Genomic DNA, 9,290 nt, shown 5'->3' on the forward strand with positions numbered 1-9,290 from the left:
GCCAGCTCCTGGGATGGGTTAGACACAGTGGAGAAATAAGACTGGGCTACAGAGGTTTCCGGGTCAGATGGGCTTGGGTTCAAATCCTACCATTTCATAATGATTTGGGTAAGCTGCTTGACCCACCCTTTGTTGCTTCATCTGTAACGAAGTCACCAATCTGTACCTGGCAGGGTTGTTGACAATATTAGCAATCATATCTACCTACCACTTGCCAAATGCTTCCTGTATGCCAGGCACTCGGCTAAGGCCATTATGTGCCCTGGGTGAACCTTCACAACATAGTCTGTCATTCCCATTTAACAGATGAAGCAACTGAGGCTCAAGAAACTTCAGGGCCTTGCCCAGGGCCTCACAGCGGGTGAGTGGCTGAGCAGACATCAACATCCAGAGCCCCTGCTCTTCCCCACCAGGCGTCCTGCCTGCATGGAGGTGTGGGTGTTCCTCCCGCCACTTCCCTGGAGCCCCCAGCTGCCTGGCCAGTTCTTAGAGAAGGAGGCATCTGGGCGAAAGGGCAACCTGAGGGTGAGGGTGACAGTGCCCACCTGGCCCGGCTCCGGGTTCTAACTGGATGATTCCCATTGACACCCTGAAATCTGGGTTTTCTGAGAGGGGCTGTCAGACATTACCCTTTCCCCTACTCTCTGCAGCCCGGAAAGCTAGGATTTGCCCGAGACCACAGTGCAGGTCAGTGGCAGAGTTGGAACTGGGGCCCAAAGCCAGTTTAGGACACTTCTTGTAACCTTCGTTTTAACTCCCAGCAGTGCTTGGGAGAGAGGGCTTGGGGCTGTGGTGTGTATGTTCTTTCAGTGTCTGTATTCAGAACTGCACACAGCTCCCTGCCTAAGCGTTTGTGGGGCAGACACTGGCAGTAGAGATTTGTGGATCAATAAACATCCCTCCTCGCTTCCTCCCTCTTCATTTATTCATGAACTCTGAACTCCTCGGCTCCAGAGAAACTGCCTGGAAGAAAGCAATTAGAGCATAATTAGAACCACTCCTATTATCAGCTCCCAGTGGGAGGGGTGGGGAGGGAGGCTGCTAGGGCTTGGGGATGGGATGGCCCTGGGAGTTCCCTGCAGCCCCAACTCCAGCAGCTGCCTGTTCAGCTTCTGCTCACTCCGTGGAGATCAGCCTCCCCGGAGTCCTGGGCACCGTCCACCTTCCGTCCACCTTCCGCAGGGACTAAGGACCTCATCCCCAGAGGCATTCGAGCGCTTGATGGGGCCAGGCAGGAGGGTTTCCCCGTGCATACTGAGTGAGAGGAGATGATTTCCAAGTCTTCTCCATGCTGCGCATCCTGGGTGCTCCTTGGCGGGGAGCCTGGGCTGGGCATTGCAGGAAAACCAAGACGCTCATGGCTCCTGCTTTCTAGAAAACATCCCTGTGTCAGCTTGTAGTGAATGAAGACTACAGTAGGAAGTGTGAATTACCTCGGGGGTGGGGGCAGGAGAAATCAGACAGGGCTCCATTCATGGCCCGCTGATTAGTAGTAATAATCAGTGCCAGCAGTCAGGGTTTACGGAGTGTGTCTGACCCCTGAGCCACTGCTCTCCCCGCCAGATGTCCCACCAGCAGAGAGAGGTCAGCGGGGGCCTTTGCTCCCTTCGCCCTGAGAAAGAGGGAGACGAAGACGCAGGGGGGCGTCGGGTGCTGTGTCTCACTCAGATGGGAACCCTAGGAGGTGGGTCCTCCTATCATCTCTGATGTCCCGGTGAGGAAGCCAGTGCTCAGGAAGTGACGAAGCCGCCCAAGGTGACACAGCACTGGTGCTGGACTCAAACCCAGGCCTTTGGGACTCCAGGACCTTCATGTTTTGTGCTCTACCAGGTCTGAGAGCTCAGTTTGCTCTCTTTTGAGCTTCAGTTTGGACCTGAGTTGTTCTGAGTTTCCCTGATGCGCTGTGCAGTGTGCCCTCTGCGTCCGTCACACGTCGAATCCTCTTGTTCCTCTTTTTCTCACTGCGCAGCCGAAGAGAGAGTGGGAGAGCCCTGCCACCGATCTGGGTCACTGCCCCAGACAGGAGTCACTGGCCCCCAAACCAGCCTTGGCAGAGAAAGGGAAGGCCTGGTAGGTGAGGGTCTCAGGCCTCTTGAGAGAGGCTCACCATGGATACAGGAGCCCCTGCTGTAACCAAGGAGGCAGCCCCTCAGCCCTTAGGCTTTGACAAGGAGGGTGTGGCTTCATGAAAGGAAACTGTCGCCTGGAGCCCACATGCACAGAGGAGGGGATGAAGGGCTCGATACAGTCAGAGGGGGACTGGGGGGCGTGGGGCTCCCTCCTGGGATGGGGATGGGGTACCTGGGAACCAGCAGGCGTCCTTCTTCCCTTGCCCTGTCCCATCCGAGGGCAAGTTGCCCTAATAACCAGTCCCCCGTCCCTGACCCTCTGTAAGGAGCTGTCCCCGTTCTCCCAGTGACAGGTGGTTACCCTGGCAACAGCCCCTTTGCCCAGCAGGGGTCTCTGACTTCCCAGTGGCCCCTTCCCTCACATGTGAAGATAGATTGTTCTGCCACACACAGCAGCTCTGTCCACTTGGAGGTGGAAGTCCATGTGGGGCCAACTTTCGGTTGTGGGCCTTTGACCAGCCCCTCACCAGACTGCCCAGTGATCGCCATCAGGTGCCATTCTGATGTTCTGATCCCCGCCCCCCCCCGGCCCGTTTACCACCTATCAATGGCTCCTCCGTGCCTCCAGGAGGAAGTCTAACTAGGGGTGGAGTTGGGGGTCTTAAACCAGTAATGCATCAGAAGCAGCTAGAGAGCTTAGTAAAATGCACATTTTTGGACGTTGCCCGAGTTTCTGATTTAGTAGGTCTGAGACATTTGCATTTCTAACAAATTCCAAGGTTCTACTGATGATGCTGGTCTGGGGACCACATGTTTGAGGACCAGTAGTCTAACCAGTGGGACACTGGGCTGTCCGGCTGGCCCACCAACCCTAGCACGCACCACCTCCAGTCCCTGAGCTCCGGCCACACTGATGTAAGCATGCCAGCTTCACCGCACACCCAGTGCCTTTGCATATGCCGTTCTGGCCTCTGGAAGCCCTTCCCCCTCTCTTTAAGGCCAGCTAACCCATTCTTTCCTCTCTGAGCTTCTCTCTACTCCTGCAGCCCCACCACACATCGCTGCCTTCATTCGGGCCCTGGCCACACCTTGCCCCTACCTCCTCCATTACTCCAGGCACCACACTGTCGGGATCTGTTCCTGTTTCCACGTGGACTCTCTCCCTAGGTGGAGCTCTGTGAGGCTTGGAGAGGTGTCTGAGCATCTGGACCTCGGGGCCCGGCCCTCAGAAGGCCTTCAGTGAATGTGTGATATACTTGAATGAACCCCGTGAGCAGACGGAAAGCCGGGTGAATAGTCACAGAGCTTCATGTACTCAGCCAGTCAGGTAGTCATTGTTGCTTACTCTGGGCCAGGCACTGTGCTAGATGCCGGGGTTCAGCGGTGTGGGAGCCACAGCCCCTGCCCCTGTGGGCTCAGGTGCTCTCAGATCGAGCCGGGTTTGGCCAGTGCTATCCAGGAGATGTTGAGGATCTGGGTGGTACAGAGGGGGCTTCTTAGAGACGCTGGTCAGCGTGGAGTTGAACAGTCTGCAAACAAAGCACAAACCCTCGCGCGGCTCTTATTGCATTTACTCCTCCCTGCAGCCCTACCAGGCAGGAACTGTCATCCCTGTTCCCCAGATGAGCAAATGGGACCCCGGAGGGGAATTCACTGGGCCACAGTCACAGCAGGCATATGGCAGAGCTGCTGTTTGCCAGGATTCCAACGCCAAATCCCAAATCCCAAGGCTCTCTCAACCCCCCCCCCCCCCGCCCCCCGTGCTGCCTCCAGAGCCCAGGCACCAGGGTGGCCTGAGACTCTGCTTTGGGAACATGTCTCCAGTGAGGATTGACCGGTTTACTCCTGACAGACCCCAGGCCCCCGTCCAGTCAGCCCCAAGCCCACTTTCAGGACCCGCCGGGCTTCTCCAGCGGACAGCCCGTGTGGCTGGTGTGTGCACCCCCAGACCCAGGGACAAAAGCTGACTGTGTTGGGAAGAAGGGCAGGTGTGGATGTTGCCTACGCGTGTGTCCAGACCTGTGTATGAGGCCCAGAAGGAAGGCAGAGGTGGGAGAGCCGGCTGAAGCCGGAGGATGCTGCTGTCTTCTAGACAGAGCTTTAAGGAGGCAGAGAAGTTGAAATTCACAGCCTGGCCGTCCAGACCTTATTTAAGAGTTTGTTAGCTTGGTTTATAACTTACTTAGACACTCTTGCCTCGGTCCTGAAGACCCCCAATGTTAGAGAGAAGGGTCTGGGCTTGGTGTGGGGGGCAGGTGCCTGATCTGCTTCGGGCAATTCCAGCTGCTCCAGCCTGTCACTGCCTGTCTGCTCTCAGCGGCCCCCAGTGCCATCTGAGTAGGCTGCTGTCCCCAAGCTGCTACGAGCTGTCATCCCCAAGATAGGCCACCAGGGACACAGGGATTCCCCCAACAAAGTGAGAGGCTTTCTGGGGCCCATCCTGGGCATCATGCCGTGGTTGTCAGCTGTGACAGGCTGGGCGGGTTGGCCCCCTGAGGCCTGATGGGATAGGATGAGGTGGGGGGGGGGGGCATGGTTTAATCAAGGCCTGCACCAGGTGATGTTGAGACTTCCTTGTTTCTGCTACTCAGGAGTGTGAGCACAGTCAAGTTGCTCAGTCTCTCTGAGCTGAGTTTTTGCATCTGTAAAATGCCTCTTAAGGCTGCTGAGCAAACTCAGTGAGAGAATCCATGAAAAGCACTCAGCACAGCACTGGCACTGAGCCAAGGCGTAGGACACGGTAGCTGCTGTAATTACGGCTAGCAGGGATCACGGTCAGGCTCCTGGAGGCGGTGCATGTGGGAGGCAGGGCTGTGCTGAGTGGGAAGCTCCCGGGCAGAGGATCCTGGACTTTGGGAGCCAGGAGGGTCCCAGAGAACATCCTTCAACCCTTTGTTTGAACAGACAGGTCTGCAGAGGCCCGGGGAGGCAGTGGGGCATGCTGGGTCCCTTCCGATGCCTGGCATCAGGGTCCTTCATGGACTGTTCCAGGACGCGGGCTGATGCCATCGCTGGAAAGGATCACAGTTGGGTGTGTGATTCCAGACAAAAATACCCTGAACAAAAATGCTCCCCTGCTCGGTTCTGGGCAGCCCTGGGCAAGCGTCTGCAGCTGGAGCCACTCCCCATGGTCTCGGTGTTTCCAGGCCGAGCTGGTGAGGTAGCAGTGTCAAAGGGGCCCGTCAATCCAGGAGGTGCCACTAGATAAGCCATAATGTCACACACGTTCCCAGGAGATGGGGCTCCAACCCCACTCTGACACCTGGTGGCCTCAAGAAAGGGCCTCACTCTCCCCCTCTGGGACACCACTCCCCTAGCAGGACAGTGCGTCTGTTCCTCGTGGACACTGGCGCCAGAAGACCTCGTTCGAACCGCTACCTGCCGTGTGACCTTGGGCAGTTCTCTTCCTTACGCTTCAGTTTCCCGTGTGGGAAGCCAAGATGATCTGTCTCTACCTGGCATGCTTTCTGTGAGGATTAAATGAATCAAAGCCTGCTAAGCAAGCAAGAGATACTTGGATATAATAAGCGTTAGCTATTATCTTAGTGTCTTTCTGGGGACAAAATGAAACGCCACCTGTAAAGTGCTGTGCTCAGCATATGCACATAGTAGGCACTTACAAACCATTTCTTCCTTTTCCTGTGAAGCCCAGGCCTGCAGATCAGGCAGGGGCCATCCTTAGGAGGGGCCCCCCTCCACCCTTGTTTCCACAGCACCCCTCTCCCTCCAGCAGGCTCTGGTCCAGGGCCAGGAGACAGGAGGCAGCTCCACTCCCTCTTCTCAGCTCTTCTGCCAGCCCTTTATTCTTCAGCCACCCTGGGGGCTGGAGGCTGGAGTGGGGGGGGGGGGGTGGGAGATGAGGAGAAGAGAAGTCTTCTGGGGACTGTAGTCCCTCTTAGGAGCCTGGGCTCTAGGGTCTGACCCACCTGGTTCATCACAGCTCTGCCCCCTCCAGCTCTGAGATCTCAGCTGCACACCCCGCTCTAGGACAGGGGCAGTGACCCATCCCTCACTCATGGTTGAGGGCAAAATGAGAAGGCGCAGGCCAAGTGCTTGGCACAAAGGCTGACAGAGTAAGTGCGCGCAAAATATTAGCCACAGTTTTTGATACTAGTGTTAAAGTTCAGAGCCAGGCATTTTGAAGGGAAACATTTCAGCCTAGTCTCCTGGGGGGGACGCCCCCCCCCTTGCCAAGCAGGGCTGGACCCTGCACAGGGCTTCTCCTCCACCCTTCTTACTGCTCTGGCTCTCAGGCCCCAAATGACCCCTCCCTTTCCCCTCTTTTGAGCTAGACCAGCACAGAGCACCCCCACGCCCAGAACTGCTGGGTTACCAGGAAAAGAAGGGGACAGGATGGAGGGATGACACTCCCCCCACTCATTTATTCCTTTTGTCACAGATGAGTCAGAGCAGGAGACCTGCACAGATAAGCAGACCTTTACCATCCTGGAGAGCAAAGGGAAGGGTACCAGGCTGGCAGCACCCCCTTCTCCTCTCTGAACCTCAGTGTCTTTATCTGTCCAATGGGGCTAATAATCCGACATTACGGCGGTGACATCAATCACAGACTGAGCTGTGAAGGCCTGTTTCCATGTGGGTAGCTGCTGTGGTTCTCTGCTGGAAGGAGAAGCAGGGAGGCTGGGATGGGAGCCAAGGCTGGGACGATAATGGAAGGGGAATCCAGAAGCCCCTGGGAGGGGGCTCTTGACGCCCACCACTGTTGCTAGGCAGACTTCCCCATCTGGCCTTTAGTCTGGCAGGAAGTCAGAAGGGGTGGCTGTTGCCATAGCAGTGAGGCTGGTTTTCATCAGTATTTTCTTCCTGGGAGTTTCGGTACAGGAGGTATCACTAATAAGCCAGGGAATTGGATGTTTTCCTCGCTTTCAGGTCACATCAAGAGGGGCTCAGCCCAGCCCTGGCCGGTGTGGTAAGTGGTTAGAGCACCCGCCTGAGCCCCAAAGGATCATGGGTTCAATTCCCAGTCAAGGACACATACCTGGGTTGTAGGTTCAATCCCTGGTCCCAGTTGGGGCCCATGTAGGAGTCAACCAATCAACGTGTCTCTCTCACACCAATGTCTCTCTCTCTCTCTCTGCCCCCCTTCCCTAGCTTCCTTCCACTCTCTCTAAAAATCAATGGAAAAAATATCCTCAGGTGAGGATTAACAAACAAACAAAAGGAGAGGCTTAGCCCAGAGAAATGACCTCCAACTCTTTTCCAGATGTTGACTGGGAGCACTTGACCTGATACCTCCAGTGATGTTTGACCCGAGGTACTCAGAGGGTTTGGTGGCCCCTCTCCAGCTGTCAGCTGTTTTCCTGCTCAGCCGCTGCCCCTGCCACATTGGCATCTGGCCATAGGACGCAGAAGCTCTTCCAGCCCTTCCCTCTGTTGCCCTGCTCCCTCTCCTTTCCTCTGTCCGAGCCACAGGGATCTTTTCTGGGTCCTTCTGACCGAACTCCCTCCCGCCACAGGAGTCTCCTCCTCCTCAGCCTTCTTTCCTCACCAACCCCTCTTCAGATCACTTCCTCTAGAAAGTCTTCCTTGACTATTTCCATCATAGCTCTCATTCTTGGTACCCCTCCTTCAGCGGACTTTGGGGGTGTGTATGTGGGGGGTTGAGTCCCCCCCCCCCACTCCCCACTGAATATAAGCTCCATGAGGACAAGAGCTGTGTCTGGGGGTTTTCCTCCTCCTCCTCTTCCTCCTTCTTCTCCTCTTCCTCCTCCTCTTCCTCTTCTTCCTTCTTCTTGATTGAAGTGTGATTCTCGTACCATAAAATTTACTACTTTAAAGTGTAAAAGCCAGTGTTTTCTAGTATGTTCACAGAGTACCGGTATGTGCAACATTCACCACTCTCTAACTCCAGAACATTTTCATCCCTCAAAACAAAACAAAACAAAACAAAACAAAAAAAACACCTTAAACCCACTAGCAGTCACTCCCCATTTTCCCTCCTGCCAGCCCTTGGCTACCATTAATCTACGTTCTGTCTCTCTGGATTTGCCTATTCCTGACATTTTATATAGATGGAATCATACCATGTGTGGTCCTTTGTGACTAGCTTATTTCACTGAGCATAAAGTTTTCAAGATTCATCCATGTTGGGCATGTATCAGGATTATTTTGGCTATTCTGGGTCTCTTGCATTTCTATATGAATTTTAGGACCAGCTTATCCATTTCTGAAAAAAAAAAAAGGTAGTTGGAATTTTGACAGAGATTGTATTAAATCTATAAGATCAATTTGGGAGTATTGCCATCTTACCAACATTAAGTCTTCCAACCCGTGAACACTGGATGCCTTTCCATTTAATTTTTAAAAATATTTTATAGTTTTCAGGGTATGAATCTTTCACCTTCTTGGTTGGTTAAATTTATCCTAAGTACTTTATTCTTTTTGCTGCTGTTGTAAATGGAATTTTCTTAATTCAATTTTGGATTGTTCATTGCTGGTGTATAGAAATACAACTGATTTCTGTATATTGATATTGGATCTTGCAACATTGCTGATCTAACTTAGTAGCCCTAAGTTTTGTTTTTGTTTTTTTAAAATTGATTTCAGAGAGGAAGGGAGAAGGAAAGAAAGAAAGAAATATCAGTGATGAGAGAGAATCATTGATTGGCTGCCTCCTGCAGCTTCCCCGACTGGGGATCAAGCCGCAACCCGGGCATGTGCCCTTGACCGGAATCGGACCCGGGACTCTTCAGTCTGCAGGCTGATGCTCTATCCACTGAGCCAAACCAGCTAGGGCTGTTTCTTCCTTTCCAATCCAGATGCCTTTGATTGATTTCTTTTTCTTGCCTAATTGGCTAGAATCTTCAGTGCAATGTTGAATAGAAGTGAGGAGAGCGGACATTCTTGCCTTGTTCCTGAATTGAGGGGGAACGCTTTCAGACTTTCACCTTTAAGTATTATGTTAGCTGTGGGTTTTTCATACCCTTAACCGGATTGAAAAAGTTCCCTTTTGTTCCAGTTTTGTTGAGTGTTTATGTCATGGAAGGGGCTGTGTCTGTTTGTGCTTTTGCTTGCCACTGTATCTTCAATGTCTAGTATTGTGACTGACACTCAATAAATGAGGTGAGAATAAAGGTCTAATGATGCCGACAGAGCCAGTCTTCTCACAGTCTTCCTGCAGCGACTCCAGCTGCCAATGTCCCTGACCCTCAGGCTTGGATCTTTTCTTCTCACCCACTCCTCTCAGCCTTACCCTGGCCTTGG

This window comes from Myotis lucifugus, unplaced genomic scaffold (assembly GCF_000147115.1).
Source record: "Myotis lucifugus unplaced genomic scaffold, Myoluc2.0 scaffold_438, whole genome shotgun sequence".
Classification (NCBI taxonomy): domain Eukaryota; kingdom Metazoa; phylum Chordata; class Mammalia; order Chiroptera; family Vespertilionidae; genus Myotis; species Myotis lucifugus.